Source organism: Mus musculus, chromosome 10 (assembly GCF_000001635.26).
Source record: "Mus musculus strain C57BL/6J chromosome 10, GRCm38.p6 C57BL/6J".
In the NCBI taxonomy this organism is placed as follows: Eukaryota; Metazoa; Chordata; class Mammalia; order Rodentia; family Muridae; genus Mus; species Mus musculus.
Window position 1 is genome coordinate 3,557,297 of NC_000076.6, and position 21,220 is coordinate 3,578,516.

A 21,220-nucleotide genomic window follows, 5' to 3' on the forward strand; every position below is an offset into this window, starting at 1 on the left:
TCTTGTTGTGTTATGTTTTCCTTGTTTAAGTGAACTTAGTGTTTAAAGTTTGCAGGATCTGGAGGTAAAATGCAAAATTGGTGTTTCGGTTGTGATTTTGACAGAGATGTATAAGAAAACCTGAAATAGCTCATTAACAATATCAGAACAGACTCAGTATAACTTTACCAGAATTAGCAGAGATGTTTAGATAGATATGGATGCCAAGGCATGGTGGTACACACCTGTAATCCCAGCTACTCAAGAGGCTGATACCAGAGAACCCTCAGGATTGAGGCCAATCTAGGCAACAGTGAGGCTCACCATCTAAAAAATAAATTTAAAAAGTACACAAGAATGCCATAATTGGTGTGATATGCTAATTATTTGAAATGCTAAAAATGCAAATATAACATATTTACACAAAGAGTTTGAAGATTTTTAAAAAGATCTTAATTTATTTTGTGTATTGTGCCTGTCTGCATAGAGGTCTGCGCATGTGTAAGTGCAGGTGCCTTCAGGGTCCAGTACAGGGTGTCGGGCCCCAGGAGTTGGAGTTACAGGTGGTTGTGAGCCAACTGACATGCATGCTGGGAACTTGGGTTCTCTAGAAAAGCAACAAGCACTTTTAATTGTTGAGAATGTCTCTACCACTCCCCCCGACCCCTGGCAGTTGTACATTTTTAAGAGATTTGAGATGTAATGGAATTTGTCTTGGTCAGTGTGGTGATTTGAATAAGTCTGGCCCCCAATAGACTCACTCATGTGTTTGGATGCTTGGCCCACAGAGAATGGCACTGTTAGTAGGAGTGGCCTTGTTGGAGGAAGTGTGTCACTGTGGGGGGTGGGCTTTGAGGTCTCTATGCTCAAGCTCCACCCTGTGTGGAAGAGAATCTACTCCTGGCTGCCTGCAGAAGACAGTCTACTCCTGGATGCCTTTGGATTGAGATGTAGAACTCTTGTCTCCTCCAGTACCAAGTCTACCTGCATGCTGCTATGTTGCCCACCATGATGATAATGAACTGAACCTCTGAAACCATAAGCCAATCCCAGTTAAATGTTTGCCTTTATAAGAGTTGTCTTGGTCATGGTGTCTCGTCATAGCAATAGAAACCCTAACTAAGACATTCAGCTTGAGTTAAGAAGATGTTTATCTAAGTTGCTCTTCCCTACAAGGAGATTAATTTTATTTTATTTAAAATGCATGTATTAATAATATGTGTATCTACTAACTTTTAATTTATATCATGCTGCTATAACAAAATATCAAAGATGGGGTCATTTATAAAGGGAGGTTTCTTTATATCAAAGTTCCACAAGAAAGGGAATGTTTACTGGAAGTCTTTTTGTGTGTTATAATATGGCTACAGACATCATGGAATTCAGCTCAGAGAAGTCAGGACCAGCCTCAGTGGTTCTCTTGCCATTATCTCAACCACAGAGATTGCCATGGTATCAACCATCACATCCAAACTCAGTTCTGGAAGCATAGTAAGTTTTTAAAGATAAGGTGTGCATATTGGATGTATAAAGAAATATAGTATATTATCCAACTATGTTATCATCCATCTACCTATCTATTGGATCACTTCATATGAAAGAAGCAAGGAACCTGTATTTAACAGTAACTGCAAAGGGATTCTGCTGTCCAGGTGAGGAGGGAAGCCTAGACAGCAATCTCTAGCAGACACATCAGTCTTAGGATAGTCGAGACCTTGCGATTGACAAGGGAATGGCTACCAGGTGTCTTAGTTAGGGTTTTACTGCTATGAATAGACACCATGGCCAAGGCAACTCTTATAATAACAGCATTTAATTGGGGCTGGCTTACAGGTGCTGAGGTTCAGTCCATTATCATCAAGGTGGGAACATAGCAGCATTCAGGCAGGCATGATGCCGGAGCTGAGAGTTCTAATTTTATCTGAAGGATGCTAGCAGAATACTGGCTTCCAGGCAGCTAGGATGAAAGTCTTAAAGCCCACACCCACAGTGACACACCTACTCCAACAAGGATACACCTACTCCAGTAGGGCCACACCTTCTAATATTGCCACTCCCTGGACCAAGCATATTCAAGCCACCATACCAGGTGTACCTCCAGCTTTGGACCTGGCTCCTAAGCCCCAGACTCTCACACCTGACTGCTTTCCAGGCCCCTTCCCATAGATCTCTTTCAGTCATCAACTTTCCCTGTTCAAAGTAGGACTTTTAAGTCATCAGGCCTTACCTGAAATATCAATTCACACTCAATTTATGGAGTACCAGTTCAGAAAGCATTTTAAATGCCAGTCATTCTCTCACCCCCAACATCCAAACCCATTAGTAAACATTACTGATTATATCTCCAAATATTGTCCATGGCAAAAGAGGCATGAGGAAGTAACATGAATGAAGGGTTCAGGTCACACGGGGCTGTGAATAAATAAAAACTTTGCTCTGGTGATACAGGAATCGTGCCTCTATTTCTAGCATTCACATTGTCCAGTATCAAGGGAGGCTCCCTTGTAAACGTGTGTGTGTGTGTGTGTGTGTGTGTGTGTGTGTGTGTGTAACTCTCAGACCTATGACAGAACTCTACACTCTCTTAACCCAACTGCTGCTGGTCTAGATTTTGTTGTAGCTGGCTGCTTCCTGTTGGCTATGTTTTTATCTCAGTTGAGACCTCGTTTCTGAGACGCCTCTGGTGACAACTTGGTCCTTCCCTGTTAAGTCAGCTTTCTCTCACTCAACTGAATACCTGTGGTAATTGACTCCACCAAAGAATTAGTTTGGGTCCTACTTCCGGTGTTCAGCTCATGATGTGTAGAACCATTGTTTGCAAGTTTCTGCTAGTACTGGGCAGATGAACACATCACAGTGAAGTTCCTTTCTCATGGGTAGGAAGTAAAAGAAAAGAAAAGAGGTCCCTCTGTGCCCTTCAAGGGGACATCCTCAATGACTGGAAGACCTCCCTGTCATCAACTAAAGGTTCTGCTGCACTTTAGTATCTCTGTGGGGATCAAGACTTTAAAATGCAAGCCTTTGATAGCATTCATCTCTGCGTCTTTAATGTTTAGGATGATGGGTTGTTACTAGAAAGGGTTGTGACTTCTCTAAGGTCACCCACCCACCAGGATTTGTCCTGCTACGGCACATATAAAACCTGACCAAGGAACCAGCTATTGTCAAAACCATCTTCTGAGCTATGTTTCCACATGTTCTGTCCCAAGGAAGAAAGCTGAACATGAACTCACACTGCTAACCAGGGGCCTTTCCCACACCATGCCTGAACTGGCAAAATCCAAACACATGCTCCCAGTGCCAAGAAGAATTTCAGCTCCAGAAGTTTCTTTAGCAAATGACCTTAACCCTTATGTACCAGAACAGACCTGGGAGGTAAGGGTGGATGGTGGGGGTGGACTCCATGGATCTGAGGTAGTAGTAACCTAGTTGGGAGAGAGCCACTACAAGAACTAAATCCCTTCTAAAACATGAGTTCACATTGATCTTTTCATTTAAAAGGCAAAGGAGGTAGCATCAAGAGGCTTTGCCCCCAGTTTACCACATGTCCTTGGGGGGCCTCCTGGACACTGCTTTGAGCTAAGATGGGGCTCCCCGCACAGCCCAGATGTATGCATAGGCTTTGGAGACTGTCAGCTTGTGTTTATCCTGGCTCCTCTCTAGTCCTTTGCATTTGGTTTTCATCCCACATTGTCTTGGAAGCAGCCTTGGAATAAATCACTTAGTGAGCAAACAAACAGCAAGGCCACCAAAGAGATGAAAAATAAACTCCCCCCAAAGAGGGGTCAGAGAAGAGCAACTTGGAAAAGGCATGGTGAGGATGGGCAGAAAGAATTTGAGAACATGCTCTCCCAGGGACTGTAATAGTACTGCCTTATCTCCCAAGAACCAATCTTAGCCCGGCCTAATGGTTGACTGAACTAACCTCTTTTCTTCCCTTTCTTCTCTCTTTTTCCTCATTTATATATTTTCAGCTAGAGAAAGACAAGGACAAAGATAGAGTGGAAACTAAGCCTGTGTACAAAGATGTAAAAGAGAGGAAGACCAGATATCAAGCTTTGGGAAGTTTGGCCATCATTTCAACATTCAGCTTCTCGGGAGGGCTTGTGAGTCAAATTAGATCATCAACTGGCTGTACTCTTGAAGTCTTGTTTGCCTCCCTGTGCAAACCCAGAATACCCTCTCAGTTTTATGGTCCCATCCTTTAAAGTCCAATTTTATGTCATGTTTTTGAAAAACAATCCAAGACATTCCAACCATGTTGGAGTGACCAAGACCAAGAGTAAAGGAAAGACCAAGGTTTGGCTCTGCTAGTCATTCTGAAACTTCCCCATCACTCGTGGTGGAGAAGAGCCAAGTCTACCAGCTATGTGCTCTCTAAGCACCTAGCACAGGTCTGACCTATGGTCCACCATTGATAAGAGTAGGTTTAATGGACGAATAAACCCTATACTTCAAAGGGCATCACAGTAAGACTTTATCAAAACCTTTTCTGAATATTTGGTGGCAAACTTGTGAGGAAAGATGTTTGAATGTAAGAATTAGCAGCTAGGAGCTGTGGAGATAGTTTAGTCGGTGAAATGCTTATCTTGGGAGCATAAAGACCCTAGTTTAACCACCAGAAACCATGTTTTAAAATCCTGGGCACGCTAGTGCCTGCTTACAGTCCCAGCACTGCGGCAAACACCTGAGTTTGAGCTCTGACCTCCACATATACACACTTGCACACTTATACATCTCAAAATGTCTACATGTATACATACACAAAGATTTAGCTAGATCCAACAGCTGTAAGTTATTTGGGAACTGCTGTGGTGGAGAGGGGATAATGTGCAACCTCTCCACTCTGGGCACTCAGGCTCTAGACTTTAATTTCCAGTCACAAACTGAAGTATGGGGCTGACAAAAAATTATTTCTGTAAGATTTTTGGCCTTAAGATGGACCCAAAGGTTTATTTCTAATTCATATTCACCCTCATTGTTATTCTCTGACAAAGAGATTACAGATCAGAGCCAGACAGGTAGGCAGATGCAATTCTAACTACTTCCAGTAGGGGGCCTTAAAACTAGAAATGTTTGTGGAGGTGTAGGGGTTTCTGGAAACAAAATGGAACAGTAAGGGTTCATCAGCCTCTGGGACTTCCTGTAAGTGGCCAAATGCACAGATGGTCTTCTAGGTAGGGGGTTGACACCAAGACAGTGCAACCATAGCTAGGGAAGCAGCTTGAGGCAGAGAGAAGGGTTCAGGGACTGACTTGGCTCTTTCCCCAACCACTGATTGGCTGAACTAACCTTTATTCACCTTTATTCCCCCCTTTCTTCCTCTTCTTTTTCTTCTTCATATATTTTTATGACAAAAACAACTAAGGAGAAAGGGAAAGCATATATACTAGTAATACAGACACAGGAAATTGCACTTGAGAAAATAAAACGTATAAAGCTTTTAGACTCCACAGCAGCTGTGGGGAACTGCCCCGTTTTCAACGAACTCTCAACGCATCCATGTGAACTGCAAAGCATGTTCTCCATTTGACATATTCCACTGCGCTACTGGGGACCGAGCCCTAGTCCTAACAGTGATTGTAGGTGAGTATTTCAGCATCTCTGATTCTCTTTATGGAAACTGGTGGAGGAAGGGACTAATAGTGGTCCCTGCCTCCTAGGGTTGAGGTAGGGTTGTAGACTTGAACCCACCACTTGAACAATGTGAGTTGGGTCCTGAGAAAACTCTGCTGTGGTACACGGGACTCACCAGTCCTCAAATAAAGCCTTTTCTAGTTAAAACAAAAACAAAAACAAAGCAAGGAAACAAACGAACAAACAAAAACCTTTCCTGTGAGAGTATTTGGACTTAGAGTTCAAATACCATACATTTTGGCCTTTAATCAAACATACCTCCACCAGTGTAAATCAAGTGTTGCCTTGACATCCAAATGTCACCTGGCTCACATGCCATTAAATAAGAAGCAGAAAGACAGAAACACAAAGTAAGGCTCTTTTGTATCCAGATGGTATTTTAGTGACTGCCAAGCTCCCTTCCTGCCCCAGCACGAATCGGGTTCACCTGCTTCACCAATGGAGTGAGCGCCTGCAGTCAGCTGGTGAAGTGGGTACCTGATGCCACACCACAGGGCCAGATGAGTCCTGAGGCCCCGCTGGCGATGGATGGTGCCTGGGTGTTACCCAGGTGCACATGTCTGTCTGAAAATGGGTTTATGAGCTCTCGACTAGCTCCTGAATGGTCCATCCTTCGTCCCTTGCCCCTTTCCTTCCTTTTCTTTTCTTTCAGAAAGTGTGTACTTAGGAACATTTACGTGCACTCCTGTGTGTGTGCGTGAGGGTGCGTGTGCACAAGTGTGCACACATATGGAGGCTAAAGGCCAGTATCTGACGCTTTTTTCCATCACCCCTCCCCCTTACTTTGAGACAGGGCCCCTCACTGACCTTGGAGCACATTGATTCAGATAGGTTGACCAGCCAATGACCTCTGGGGACCTGCCTATCTTTGTGCTTCCCTAGGCTGGGGAGATAGCATCCCTAGTGCCACATCTGGCTTTTTACATGGCTGCTGGGGATCTGAACTCAGTTCCCCATGCTTTTGAGGCACATACTTTACTGACTGAGCCTCACAGCCAGCCCTCTACCAAACAGGCTGTTTTGTTTGCTTGCTTTAAGAGTTATTTGTTTTGTGTATACTGGTGTTTTCCGACATGTATATACATGCACCATGGAAGTACCTCATCTCTGTGGCTGGCAACTGAATAAATAATGCATTTACTAAGTATAGTACTAATTTGTTAAGTAATAAAATTATGGACCAAAGTTCTTAAGTATTTATGGTGTCAGATACTATATAGGGAACCCAGTGAAATAAACCAGGACTAGATTTTAATGTAAGACTCCAGACAGATCAAGCATTTGTTTTATAAATTCGAAACGAGGTCTTTGGACTCATATCACAGATATGTGGTGTGCCTGAAGCTAATGGACTTCTCAATTTCCACGAGGTGTTTCAATGTAATTAAATGAACACTTCTGCAATTCCCTTAATTAAGGCCAAGGGAATGAAGTGATTTGATTGCTGCCAAATTTTCGTCTGTGTCTGATTTTTTTCCACATTGAAGGCAGCTCTTAGAGTTTCCTAGCTTAGAGGCAGAAACTAAACTGGAGCCAGTGTGAACTCTGGCGGTGACCTATGAAGGGAAAATTGTCAGGGGGAAAGAAGCCGGGGAGAAAATCCAGCTTAAAAGAGTTAGGATGTCCACTAATTAAAGCTAATACAGGGCATAAAGTCAAAGCGGACGTACAATAGCTTTCATTCCTTCACAGCCAAAGACTTGTCTAATGGCCACAAGCCCATACTGGCTGTAATCTGGTATTTGTTAAATACATGAAATCTCTCATTGACTTCCTTCTTCCTTCCTCCTTCCCCCTCTCTTGCCCTCCCTCCTTCCCTCTCTCCCTCCCTTCCTCCTTCTCTCTCTGACTCCCTCCCTTTCTCCCTTCTTCCCTCCCCCTTCCTTTCCCTCATTCTTTTTTCTTTTTTCTTTCATACTTGCTGAAAGAACAAACTTTTACTCTGCAATTCAAACTGGCCTGAAATTTACTATGTAGCATCAAACTTAAGACAATCCTCTTTCTTCAGCCTCCCTAGAACTAGGATTATAGGTTATCCCAGTGTGTGTGTGTGTGTGTGTGTGTGTGTGTGTGTGTGTGTTCACAATAGAGATGGAATGCACAGCTTTAATCATGTATGGTTGGGAATGTCTTCACCATTGACCCAAATCTGCAGTTCTCTTCAATTTTTAATATCTATTTTTAATATCTGTTTTAAATATCTATTTTTTAAAGGTTTAAAGCAGTTGACACAACTGAAACTTAATTTTTAAAAAAATCAAAAACCAGACTCCAGAAAAGACCATTAAGGAAGACAGCTTGTGTTGAGGTACACACCTTTAACACTTCAGTACAAATCCATAGAACTTAATTACAAATGGTCACACTGCACTGAGCTATCCAAACAGAAGATCTCTCGAATGTAGTCCTAAGTGTGCAGAGGCTTTTCGCAAGAGTGCTTCAGTGTTTACTCTCCAGGACATAAGCCTGAAGCCAGAGCCAATCTTAACATGACACATGACATTCGAGTCCCAGAATGGGCTATAGATCATAGCCATTGAGATAAATGGCTCACTTCAAAATGATAAATTATATCACAGTGCTAAAATAACTCTAAGCCTTTCATACGAACAGAATTTAAAATTCCATTTTCCCTGCTAAACCGAATTTCTACAATTCATTATGGACAAGCCAATCGGGATCCATGCCAGACAACTCCCAGATCTATCTTTGCCCACAGGGAAGTGAGGATTCTGAGGCTTGCTGGCGTTATTCTCTAGTGTGATATCCTTTCAAACAGTTTATCTGATGAAGGCCTGAAGTGAGGACTCTATTACATTTGAAAATTAGACAGAAAATGCAGGTTAGAGATTATTAGGCCAGCATGGGCCAGGATCCTGTTCATTACAGAAACCCAGCTCATCTCAAGGGTAGATGCTGGCCACCACTTTCATGTTGGTTCTTTACCAAGCTTCCAGTCCCTTCCATCTCAGAAGACGAAAGCTAGTCTTGGCTTGGGTAACAACATTTTGCTTTGCCTTCACTGTTCACTTAGGAAAGTCTCAGGAAGATGACTATTCAAGGTGCCCTCAGTTCAGATTCACAACACCCACATACAAGCCGCATGGACCACATACAAGCCAGGCACAGAGGTACTTGTCTATCACCCTAATGTTGGGATGTTGGGTGATAGATGGATGGACAGGTGGGTCCCCGTAGTTCACTGGCTAGCCTAGCTGAGTAGCTCCGGGTTCAGGGGGAAAGCCTGTCACAAAAAATAAACTGGGAACAACTAAGGAAGACACTTGATGTTGATCTCTGGCTTCCACAAGCACACACATGTACATGCACATGCACACATATATGCATCACTCTGCAGCACCACTTGTATTTAGATGTGACCATAATGGTGGGGACAGAAATACTGGAGATACTACCAATAATGCTTACTCTATACAGTTACCCCAGGTCTGTTCCTATTCACCCCTAATTGTAAGGAGCAAGGAAATAAATAGCTGTGCCAAGATGAAGTCAAAATAATTCAGTAACCAATTGGGACTTTTGAAACACAGTTTATTCTAATGAGCTACAGCCACAGGACACAATAGATTAGATTCATAACTTCTTGGGAGAGCACACAATTGTGTGAAAGATATCTTAAAAGTTGCAGCAACTATACACTTAAAGCTGCAACAACTACAATGATAATATGCTAAGCATACTCTCTGAAGCAGAGCCTATCAGCCAGATAAGGCTTGATCCCACTCACGTAGCCATGGGATACAAATTAAGTGAATTTGCCTCATTGATCGACCAGGAAGATAGCAAAGTCGGTTACATGTCTGCTGTACAAACATGGGGACCTGAGTTTGAATCCCCAGCAATCACATGAGCTGAGCATGGTTGGTAACCCTCATACTAGGAGGTGGAGAAGAGTGGAGGCCTGCCTTTCTCTGGCCAGTCAGTGCAGCCGACTGATAAGCTCCTGGTTCAGTGAGACCTCATTAAAGATGAGGTGGAGGGATGAGAGTAAGAGGCTCCAGATGAGCCGGGCGTGGTGGTGCATGCCTTTAATCCCAGCACTCGGGAGGCAGAGGCAGGTGAATTTCTGAGTTCGAGGCCAGCCTGGTCTACAGAGTGAATTCCAGGACAGCCAGGTATACAGAGCAACCCTGTCTCGAAACAAAACAAAACAAAACAAAACAGGCTCCAGATGTCAACATCTGGCCTCAACATAACACACACACACACACACACACACACACACACACACACACACAAACTTTGTAGATGTAAAAAAATTAAAGGGACCCAGATATAATCTCAGAGGCAGAATCAGTCATGTCAGAGGCCGTTGACATGAAAAGCTCCCGATCAGCCAGGGCTACATAATAAAACCCTGTGTCAAACAAAACAACACAAACCAACAACAACAAAAGAAAAGGGGAAAACACACAAATAAAAAAAAAAAAAAAAACAAAAGCAACCAACTAACAACCACACACACACACACACACACACGCACATATGCACACATGCACATATGCAAAAACCAAACCAAAAAAAGCCTTCTTATCTAACGGAGTATGACAGTGGTTCATGTGTCATGTCTGCCTTGCACACGGACGTTCTGTAGAGGTGAAAATGAGTTTTGAATAAAACTCCTAGGAAATGCACGGTTGACTCACTGGTAGATGTCTGGATCTTGTAGCTCATAAGCCCTGGCCCATGAGTGATTTTTTTTTTTTTTTTTCTTAACTCGGGGCATTAAATAACTCACTGCAAACCCATTCTAGACATTAAGATCAGCGCTCCACAGTAAAGGTGTTCAGACATGCTGAGTGTCTATTTCACAAACAGTTGTAAATGGCATAGCTGTCTATATTTCAATACTACTAATAGTAAGTAGTAAATTGAAATACGGATTTAGAAGGCAAGAAAAGGGGTTAAGGTGCAAAAAGAAACAAAGGAACAACTTGAAGAATGGCCCGACCTGGGCTGGGAGGACGGCTGAGGATAAGAGAGCTTGCTGCTCTTCCAGAGGACCAGAGTTTGGTTCTCAGCATTCACAGTACCCACAGCACCCTGCAGCTCACAATCGTCTGATACTCCAGCTCCATCGCCCTCTTCTGGCCCCTATGAGTACTGCACTCAAGTGACCAACCTGCGCTGCCCACACATGTAATTAGAAACAAAATTTAAAAACAAAAGAAAGACCCTCAAAATTGAAGGCAGCTGGTCAAGAGGCAGAGACATTTGCAGAAATGAATTTTGCAAATTTGAGACAGTTTTTATTCACTAAGGAACTTGCAAATTTAATCGTTTTTTATGTTTCTAGGTGAATGAACTGTTGAAAGACAAGGAAGGGTGTAAGAAAGTATTATTTATTTTTATGTTTTGAGGGAAAATTGAAGCTTCTATAAAAATCATGGAGGGAAAATTCTTCCCTATATGGTACCATAGAAATATAATCTGTGGCAGTATTGTGCAGTACCCCACCCCACCCCTGCCCAGTACAATTTGCATGAGATCTTATTATGATCTACTTCCTAATGGCCTGGCTCTTTAAGTAGAAGCTAATTGTTGGAGCTACTTTGGGGAATCTGCAAACCAAACTGGGTTCTGGTTTTTCAGTGTTGTCAGTGAACGTCCTTCTAGAATATACTATGAAGAATGCTATAAACATTCTGAAGTGATTTTTAAAAACTTATATCTTTACTGACCTATGTTAAGTTTGCTGTGATAAGTTTAGACACTTACAGTGACTTACACCTATGGCCTCAGCTACTTAGGACCCTGGGTTGTAGGACAAGAAGTTTGATTCCAGTCTGAGCATCTAAGGGAATCTCTATCTCAAAATAATATTTAAAAGGGGTCAAAATGTGTCTCAGTGGTAGAGCATTTGCCCATTATACAATGGAAAGGAAGGATGGGGGGAGAGGGAGGGAGGGAAGGTAGACATGTCATGATAATCTATAACTGATTGACAACCAACTATGATACGGTTGGACGAATCCAAAGAATTCTAAGAAGATAGAATTGCAGCCTAAGAAAATGACATTCAATAGGGATTAAAATAAAAACATATCTTATAGGCTTTAAAAACCAGATCAACTGCCCAATAACTGTGGAGTGACTGCAGGTCATTTGCAACAGTTGGAAATATTAGCTGTCTGGTGGCAAACCAAATTTGAGCAAATGTGTTCCACTGACACAAAACCCCTGAGTTCTTAGGGTCAATTATTAAAAGAAACATAGTAGGACAGACAGTCATACTGGACCAACAGTGCTCACACTGTGTGAACATTTGCTAATATTTAAGACCTGCCAATGCTCTGCTGGCTAGTTTTATATAAACCTGACACAAGATAGAGTTATCAAAGATGAGGGAGCCTCGGTTGGGAAGATGCCTCCATAAGATGCAGGTGTAGGAAGGCCTATAAAGTATTTTCCTAACTAGTGATTGATGGGGAAGAGCCCAACACATTGTGGGCAGAGCCACCGCTGGGCTGGTGGTCCTGAGTTCTACAAGAGAGAAGGCTGAACAAGCCGTAGAGAGCAAGACATGGCCCCTGCATCAGCTCCTGCCTCCGTGTTCCTGCCCTGTTTGAATTCCTGTCCTAGCTTTTATTCAGTGATGAACAGTGATGTGGGAAGTGTAAACAGAATAAATCCTTTCCTCCCTAGCTTGGTGTTTCATCTCAGTAATAGAAACCCCAACTAAGTCAGGTGCTGCTATACTTCACAACCAGAGAAGGCATTAAGGCAAAGGTACAGAAGCTGTGTAACCATTAATGTCAACATATAGGTTGCAGCACATTAATACAGCAGCTGATTTTTTTTATCCTAGCTAGTTCTTCAAAAGTGAAAGCGCAGTAACTAGGCATTATAATAATTCGAATTCTCTAATCTGATCTGGCTACCTCCCAGCCTGATTCCCTAGCTACTAGCATTTTTGTATTGATCTGGATATACACACTGCAATCCACAGACCCAAAGAAGCCAAATAACAATAAGGGCTGAAGGCAGGATGTTTGAATCTCACTCAGAAGGGGAAATAAAATAGTCATCAGAGGTGGATGGATGGGGGGAACTGGGTGTAGGGAGAGCTGAGAAGAGAAGACCAGGAGAATGGTGCTGTGAGGGACTTGGGGAACATCTCTAAGACATATCAGAGAGACCTGGGATAGAGGAGGCTCCAGGAGTCTATGAGAATGACTCTAGCTGAGACTCAGGAGGGGGGATATGAAGCCTAAGTGGCCACCTCCTGTAGCCAGGCAGAACATCCAGTAGAAGGATAAGGACAGTAACCCCACTCACAAAATCTTTGATCCAAAATTTGTCCTGCCCACAAGAAGTGCAGGGAAAAAGATGGAGCAGAGATTGAGGGAATGGCCAACCAATGCCAGGCCCAACTTCAGATTCATCTCACCAGCAAGAACCAATCCTTGACACTATTAATGATACTCTGTGATGCTTGCAGACAGGAACCTAGTGTAACTGTCTGCTGACACTCTCCACCCTGCAGATGACTGAAACAAACGGAGACACCCACAGCCAAACGTTGGGCAGAGCTCCGAAAGTCTTGTGGAAGGGTTTTGGGAAGGACCGAGGAACCTGGAGGGGGTAGGAACTGCACAAGAAGAGCAACAGAACCAACTAACCTGGACCCTTGGGGCTCCTAGAGACTGGACAATCAGCCAAAAAAAAAAAAAACATACAAGGGCTTGTATAAATACCTTGGCTCCCGCACATATGTAACAGATGTACAGCTTGGTCTTCATGTGGGTCCCCAATAACTGGAGTGGGAACTGTCCCTGACTCTGTTGGCTGTCTGTGGCTCCCATTTCTCCAACTGGACTGCCATGCCTGGCTTCAGTGAGAGAGGATGTGCCTAGGCCTACAATGACTTGAGGTGCCAGGGTGAGGTGATACCTAGGGGACCTTGCCTTTCTCAGAGGTGAAGGGGATGGAGGGGTTGGGGAAAGGCCATAAAAAAGGGAGACTGGGAAGAGGGTGGAACTGCAGTTGGGATGTAAAATGAATAAATAAATAAAATATAACCAATGACTACTTTATACTATTAAGATGTTTTGTAAGTAGGCATTGGTGAAGATATGAAAATCTTAAGCCCATGATGGTTTGAATGAGGATGGCTCCCATAGGCCCATACATTTGAATGCTTTCAGTTACAACTGTTTAGGTGGATTAGGAGATGGGGCCTTGTTTGAGGAGGTGAGTCACGGGCTGGGCTTTGAGGTTTGAAAGTACTTCCACTCTTACCACTGCTGCCTTGTTGTGTTTTGAGATGTGAATTCTCAGCTATTCTGGCTACCATGTCTTTGCTCTACTATATGGACTCTAACCCTGTAAAAATAAGCTCAATTAAACACTTTTCTATATGTTACTTTGTTGTCTCATCAGAGCAATAGAAAAGAAACTAAGACAGGCCCTTTGTACATTCCTAGGAAGAATGCAAAATAGATGGAATAAATTACCTAAATAATGAGTGCTCTCGTGTGTGTGTGTGTGTGTGTGTGTGTGTGTGTGTGTGTGAAATTCTGGATCCTTATACACCAGCAAGTATTCTACCACTGGGCACCCTTCTCTCAACTCTAGAAACATAAAGTGGTACAGCCACTGTGGAAAATAACACACTTAAACATACAATTATCAAGCTATCCTATAATTTTTCTCCCAGTTATACACCTGAGAGAATTGAAACCATATTTATACTGAAGCTGTAGATCGATATTTATGGCTGGGTTATTCAAATTTAGTTAGAAAGTGGAGACAACCCCAGAGTCCGTCTACCAAGGAGCACACAGCTAAAGTTGGAACAGCCTTACCATGAGGAACTGTCAAGCCACTGGAAGAATAAAGAATTATAATGCAACCAGCCCATGAGGGAAGCCAGGCACTACAAATCAGTGCTGTTTGATTTCATTCATATGAAATGTCAGAATGGACAAGTCCATAGAGACAAAAAGTAGACTTGTGGTGACCGAGGTCTGCAGCAGGAAGGGGCTAACGGGAAGTGATGGCTATGGACATAAAACTTCTCCTGAGGCTGTAATAATATTCTAGAATTAATCAGAGCTGATAACCTCATGGACTTGTGACTATACTTTAAAAAATCATATTGCTGTGCACTTTAAGTCTGTGATTTTATTAGAAAAAAGTATCACCATGAATAACATGATGTGGAATACGCTAGCCTTAAGGGTTTGGGTGAAGCTAGGCTTTCTTCCCACCTCAATTATTTCACTATTGTTTATATTTATTATGCATTTAGTTACCACACCATTCTTTGCATTGACGTTTCTGTGGATCTTCTTAGAAGGAGCAGTTGTTTCAAAGCAACCTGTAAGATGCACTGTAACTCTGTCTTGGCTGGGGCTTGTTCTCTGGTTTTCCTTCTCTTGGCTTCTTTTTTACACTATCATGGTTGGCCCTGAGTTCCCCTCTCCTAACTGAGGATGGAGATGGCTGAGCAGGGACCTGCCCAGATCCAAGCAAAGGCCAAAGTATGAGATGGTTCCAACCAGTGCAAAAGAGAGGCAGAAGCATCACTAGGCATTCAGTTAGGAAGTTTAGTGCAGGGTGGTGGGAGAGCATTTGTCTCTGCTTTCTTCTTGTTTCTGTTTGTTAGTATACAGTTAGTTGGTTAGTATAGAGTTTATTCAGGGCATAGGGAGGGGAGTCAAGAGGGTAGTAGAGGTAGAGAAAGGCAGAGAGAGAGTAGAGAAGTAGAAGAGTAGAGGCTGGCCATGAGAATGTGGAGAGAAAGGGGGAAGGGAACGGAGAGAGAGGGGGAAAAGGAAAGCAAAAGGGCAAGAGGTGGTCTCTGCTTTCTTGAAGGATGGCCAGTGAGACGGGGAATTCTCCTGTGTGTCCTAGCACCTTCACCACATCCTGGCATCTATACTAAAAAGGGTCAAAATTCTCCTCAGCAAGCAACCTTGCGGAGGGCAGCGGCTGAGTCTACAGAGCCATCGGGTGTTTGGAGCACAGCCATGGTAGTCTTTGGGGCGTGGAGTAGACACTTGGTCATGATGAAGTCAGCAGTTTGAAATCTGGCATCCGTGTGGTGCTCATGAGCTCTTCCTCCATGCTTGGGCCAAGAAACTTGACAGTAGCCACAAATTCGCCACATGAGGGTGCAGAGGATTCGATCTCCTTTCATTATAGCAGGTGGGAAATACAAGGAAGGTGCTCTTCTAATCCAATTCCCATCTGAGGCAGCCATTGTGAAACCACTAGATGGCACAGTCTTGCCAGATGTGAGCCAGACCTTGGACAATGAGTCTTGCTAGATGACATCATCAGATACTTAAAGGAGCTTAGCTGACTGTTATCCACCCCCCACTCCTACCCCCACCAGAGGTTTCCTATGTGTTGGCAGTTTATACCCTCCAGATCGTGTAAATACAGATGTGTTGCAGTTAGTCATCAAAGTCAACTATTCCGTAACTGGAGCCAGGCTGAGAAGGGCCATGTCTCTTTGTTTTCTGTTCAAATATTTTCATGATTCCTCTGTCACACATTCTTTAGTCTTCCATATGGTTACATCAGCACCCAGGGCCTCCTTTCTTCTGTACACATAGAGATACATAGGAAAAATCACTCATCTTTAATATACAGGAAATTCTTGTACAGCAAATAAAATTTCCATCTCTTATGAGGATGTCATTCATGTCTTTTGCAATGCCTTCTCCAGCTTTGAGGAAGATCCCAGAAAAAGAAAATATCCAAAGACCTAAAGGAAACAACTACTTGTTTTAATGTTTTTATTTATTATGTTTTAATATTTGTTTATTTATGAAGATACACATGCAGAGGTCAGAGGAGAACCTTTGGTTTTCTTCTTTTTTTTCCCACCATGTGGGATCCAGGGATCGAACTCCTGGCAGCAGGCCACTGAGACATCCAGAAAGCCCTTAATTATTCTATTTATCCATCTTTGAAAATTTTTTCTCCCCAAAAGTAAAAGTTTTATTTGTAGTCAGGGGCTGTACCCACAGGACCAAGCAGCTTAGTGAGACTATGCCCATGGTCATTTAACATAGGCCACCTCCCAGTGCATCTGTGGTATCCACCAGCATCCACCCCAGGGAAGAAGTGTGGTAGGGCTTCATGACAGACAAGTTCAGCTTCAACAAAGGAAAGAGAATAGATTTACTTAGCCCGAGGTCACTGCATATGACCAGCAGGGGGCCTGTCCTGAGACCGTGAGAACTTGTAAGAGGTTCTGACTTCTGGTGAAAGCTGAAAAATTGGGGCACTGGGTCCCTGCTGTTACCCCCAGAAATATTGGCCTTTGAGACCTCATGAGGCAAAGCATGAGGAAATCCCACGGAGGGCTGGGGAGATGGCTCAGTTGCTACAGTACTTGATGAGGCACACTGGCCAGTTAGTGTAGCCCATTAGGCTACACACATCCAGGACCCAGTGAGAGAAATTCTTTCAAAAAACAAGATGGCGGAGACATATCTGAGGTTGACCTTTGACCTTGACAGACAGCTTGCATACATAAATGCACACAGGCAAACATCACACACACACACACACACACACACACACACACACACACACACACACACTTTCTCCCAAGCCTCTTGAGGTGGTACCAGCCCCCCAGAGTAGACAATGGCGAAGACAAGACAGCAAATTCAAGGTGCCAGGTGACTGGGCTGAATAGACCCCATTGTTGAGTTCTCCTCCACTCTCTGTGGCACCATGTTTGCTCAGAGAAAGAACAAAAAGAATGGAGTCCAATTACAAAGCAAGGGTGTGAGCTAGGTTGGGGTTTTTTTTGGGGGGGGAGTTGGTTTTTTTTTTGTTTTTGTTTTTTAATGGTGTTTGAGAAACAGCCTTCGATTGTGTCAACAGGATTGTAGGAGCTATTTATGGCTGTATTACTGCAGTCTCTGGAGATGACCTTTAATTCTAGAACTATACGGTTAAAGAGTTTATTTTTAACCGGCCCATTCTCTGTGACATAAAAAGAATCTTGTGGCACTTGGATAGCTGTTCTGTGGTAGGACATCTTTAGTTTTTGAATATGTGGGATCAATATCTATATGTGATTACAACATTCTTATAACCTTTATTCGCCTTTTGTTTTTAAGCCCTACCTTCCTCCTGACAGTTCTTTTGACCCAGATGCTATGAAATATGCTGTCAAGGCACATTTACTTTACAAATTGCACATCCTATAAGAAAACACAAATATTGAGGAAAGCAGACATAAGCTCAGTTTTGTAATGCTTAAATTAAATCTCAGGATGGTAGGGACTTACCAGATTTGCTCTTGACATTGGCTATCTAAAGTAATGATGGATAACAGTCGCAATACTTCGGATATTTCAGAGATTGGCACAGGGGCAGTGTACATACCACATCCAGCACAGTGCAAGGTGGGTCCCTTCAGAGACAGAGAGGGAGCTATGCTGTGTGCACTCAGTCAGACATCCAGGCTCTTAAATCTGGTTACTGTACACTGTAGTCTTCACCCTTCCTAATGCTAGGACACTTTAATATGGTTTCTCGTGTAATGGTGACTCTCCACCACAAAATTACTTCACAGCTACTTCATAACTGTCATTTTGCTACTGCTATGAATCATAATGTAAATATCTGATGCACAGGATATCTGAGATTCGACTCCTATGAAAGAGTCTTTTGGCCTGTAGGTTGGGAACCACTGCTACAGTCTTCTCTTACCTTGGCTTTCTCTACCAATGCTTGGCTTCCAAAAACAGGTTGAAAAGGTACAAATGTGGGTGGCAGGTGGACCATATGGAGGATTTATAGTCCACTTAACTGCTGCACAAAACAAGAGATACACTGTTTCTGCTTTTATTCCATTGGTGAAAACTAGACCCTGAGAACCATCTCAGGGAGAAAAGAGGCTGAGTATCAGTATCAAATGTTCTGGCCTCTACAACACACCAGAGAAACATGAAGTTCAATATGTTATAGCTTAAGTTAAGAAATGCCCTGTTCTGCTCTTTGACGCAGTCCTTAACAGATCCTGTCTGTTCACATCATACCCAGACAGGACTCAGAACATGCTAGCCTAAGAAACAAATTCCCCTCTCCACATGAGGCTTTGACCAAGGAAATCTTGGCTTTTTTCAAATTCCTCCTTATGAAGAAAAATAGCTGTAGGTCCATGTTTCTCAACCTGGGGATCACAACGCTTGGCAGGGAGGTGGTTGAACGACCCTTTCACAGGGTTTGCCCAAGGCCATCGGAAAACACAGATATTTACATTATGATTCATGATAGTAGCAAAATTACACTAATGAAGAGTAGCAATGAAAATAATTTTATCGTTGAGGGGTCACCACAACATGAAGAGCTGTATTAACGGGCTGTGGCATTAAGAAAGTTAAGATGCAACACTCTAGGTTATTCGTTGCTGTGGTAGCTACCTTAAATGGTCAACTGCCTAAGTCTTTTGTTAATGTGGCCACCTATGATTCCTGTCTCCCAACATTCACTCTGTATGTCTCCTTCTGGGGAGAAGAAGGCTGACTGTGTATCCATGAAGATACTTTGAAACTGGTGGAGAATAGGTCAAAGACATCTTTGTGACTCCTTTGCTCTTTCTTAGCTGAGTTGCTTTTGAGGGAAACCAGCTGTTTTACTGTGAAAATGCCTGAGGATCCTACAGAGAGAAAGGTCCATGTGTCAGGGAATGCAGTATCTTTCCAAGAGCCAGGGTCATCACGCCATTTTGGCATCATCCCCTAGTGCCAGTCAGAGCTGTAGATGGCTACCGCCCTCAATGATCCTACAATGTCCCATGAGACTCCCATACAAAAACTGCTTGGTCAGGACTATCTAAATTCTTGATCCACAAAAATAGTGAGAGATAATAAAAGACTATTGTTTGCTTAAGCCACTAAGTTCTGGAGCAATTTATTTTATGGTAATTTATTTATTTTTTTTCCATTTTTTATTAGGTATTTAGCTCATTTATATTTCCAATGCTATACCAAAAGTCCCCCATACCCACCCACCCCCACTCCCCTACACACCCACTCCCCCTTTTTGGCCCTGGCTTTCCCCTGTACTGGGGCATACAAAGTTTACGTGTCCAATGGGCCTCTCTTTCCAGTGATGGCCGATTAGGCCATCTTTTGATACATATGCAGCTAGAGTCAAGAGCTGCGGGGTACTGGTTAGTTCATAATGTTGTTCCACCTATAGGGTTGCAGATCCCTTTAGCTCCTTGGGTTCTTTCTTTAGCTCCTCCATTGGGAGCCCTGTGATCCATCCATTAGCTGACTGTGAGCATCCACTTCTGTGTTTGCTAGGCCCCGGCATAGTCTCAGAAGAGATAGCTACATCTGGGTCCTTTCAATAAAATCTTGCTAGGGTATGCAATGGTGTCAGCGTTTGGATGCTGATTATGGGGTGGATCCCTGGATATGGCAGCCTCTACATGGTCCATCCTTTCATCTCAGCTCCAAACTTTGTCTCTGTAACTCCTTCCATGGGTATTTTGTTCCCAATTCTAAGGAGGGGCATAGTGTCCACACTTCAGTCTTCATTCTTCTTGAGTTTCATGTGTTTAGCAAATTGTACCTTATATCTTGGGAATCCTAGGTTTGGGGCTAATATCCACTTATCAGTGAGTACATATTGTGTGAGTTCCTTTGTGAATGTGTTACCTCACTCAGGATGATGCCCTCCAGGTCCATCCATTTGGCTAGGAATTTCATAAATTCATTCTTTTTAATAGCTGAGTAGTACTCCATTGTGTAGATGTACCACATTTTCTGTATCCATTCCTCTGTTGAGGGGCATCTGGGTTCTTTCCAGCTTCTGGCTATTATAAATAAGGCTGCTATGAACATAGTGGAGCATGTGTCCTTCTTACCAGTTGGGGCATCTTCTGGATAAATGGCCAGGAGAGGTATTGCTGGATCCTCCGGTAGTACTATGTCCAATTTTCTGAGGAACCGCCAGACTGATTTCCAGAGTGGTTGTACAAGCCTGCAATCCCACCAACAATGGAGGAGTGTTCCTCTTTCTCCACATCCACGCCCAGCATCTGCTGTCACCTGAATTTTTGATCTTAGCCATTCTGACTGGTGTGAGGTGGAATCTCAGGGTTGTTTTGATTTGCATTTCCCTGATGATTAAGGATGTTGAACATTTTTTCAGGTGCTTCTCTGCCATTCGGTATTCCTCAGGTGAGAATTCTTTGTTCAGTTCTGAGCCCCATTTTTAATGGGGTTATTTGATTTTCTGAAGTCCACCTTCTTGAGTTCTTTATATATGTTGGATATTAGCCCCCTATCTGATTTAGGATAGGTAAAGATCCTTTCCCAATCTGTTGGTGGTCTTTTTGTCTTATTGACAGTGTCTTTTGCCTTGCAGAAACTTTGGAGTTTCATTAGGTCCCATTTGTCAATTCTCGATCTTACAGCACATGCCATTGCTGTTCTGTTCAGGAATTTTTCCCCTGTGCCCATATCTTCAAGGCTTTTCCCTACTTTCTCCTCTATAAGTTTCAGTGTCTCTGGTTTTATGTGAAGTTCTTTGATCCACTTAGATTTGACCTTAGTACAAGGAGATAAGTATGGATCGATTCGCATTCTTCTACATG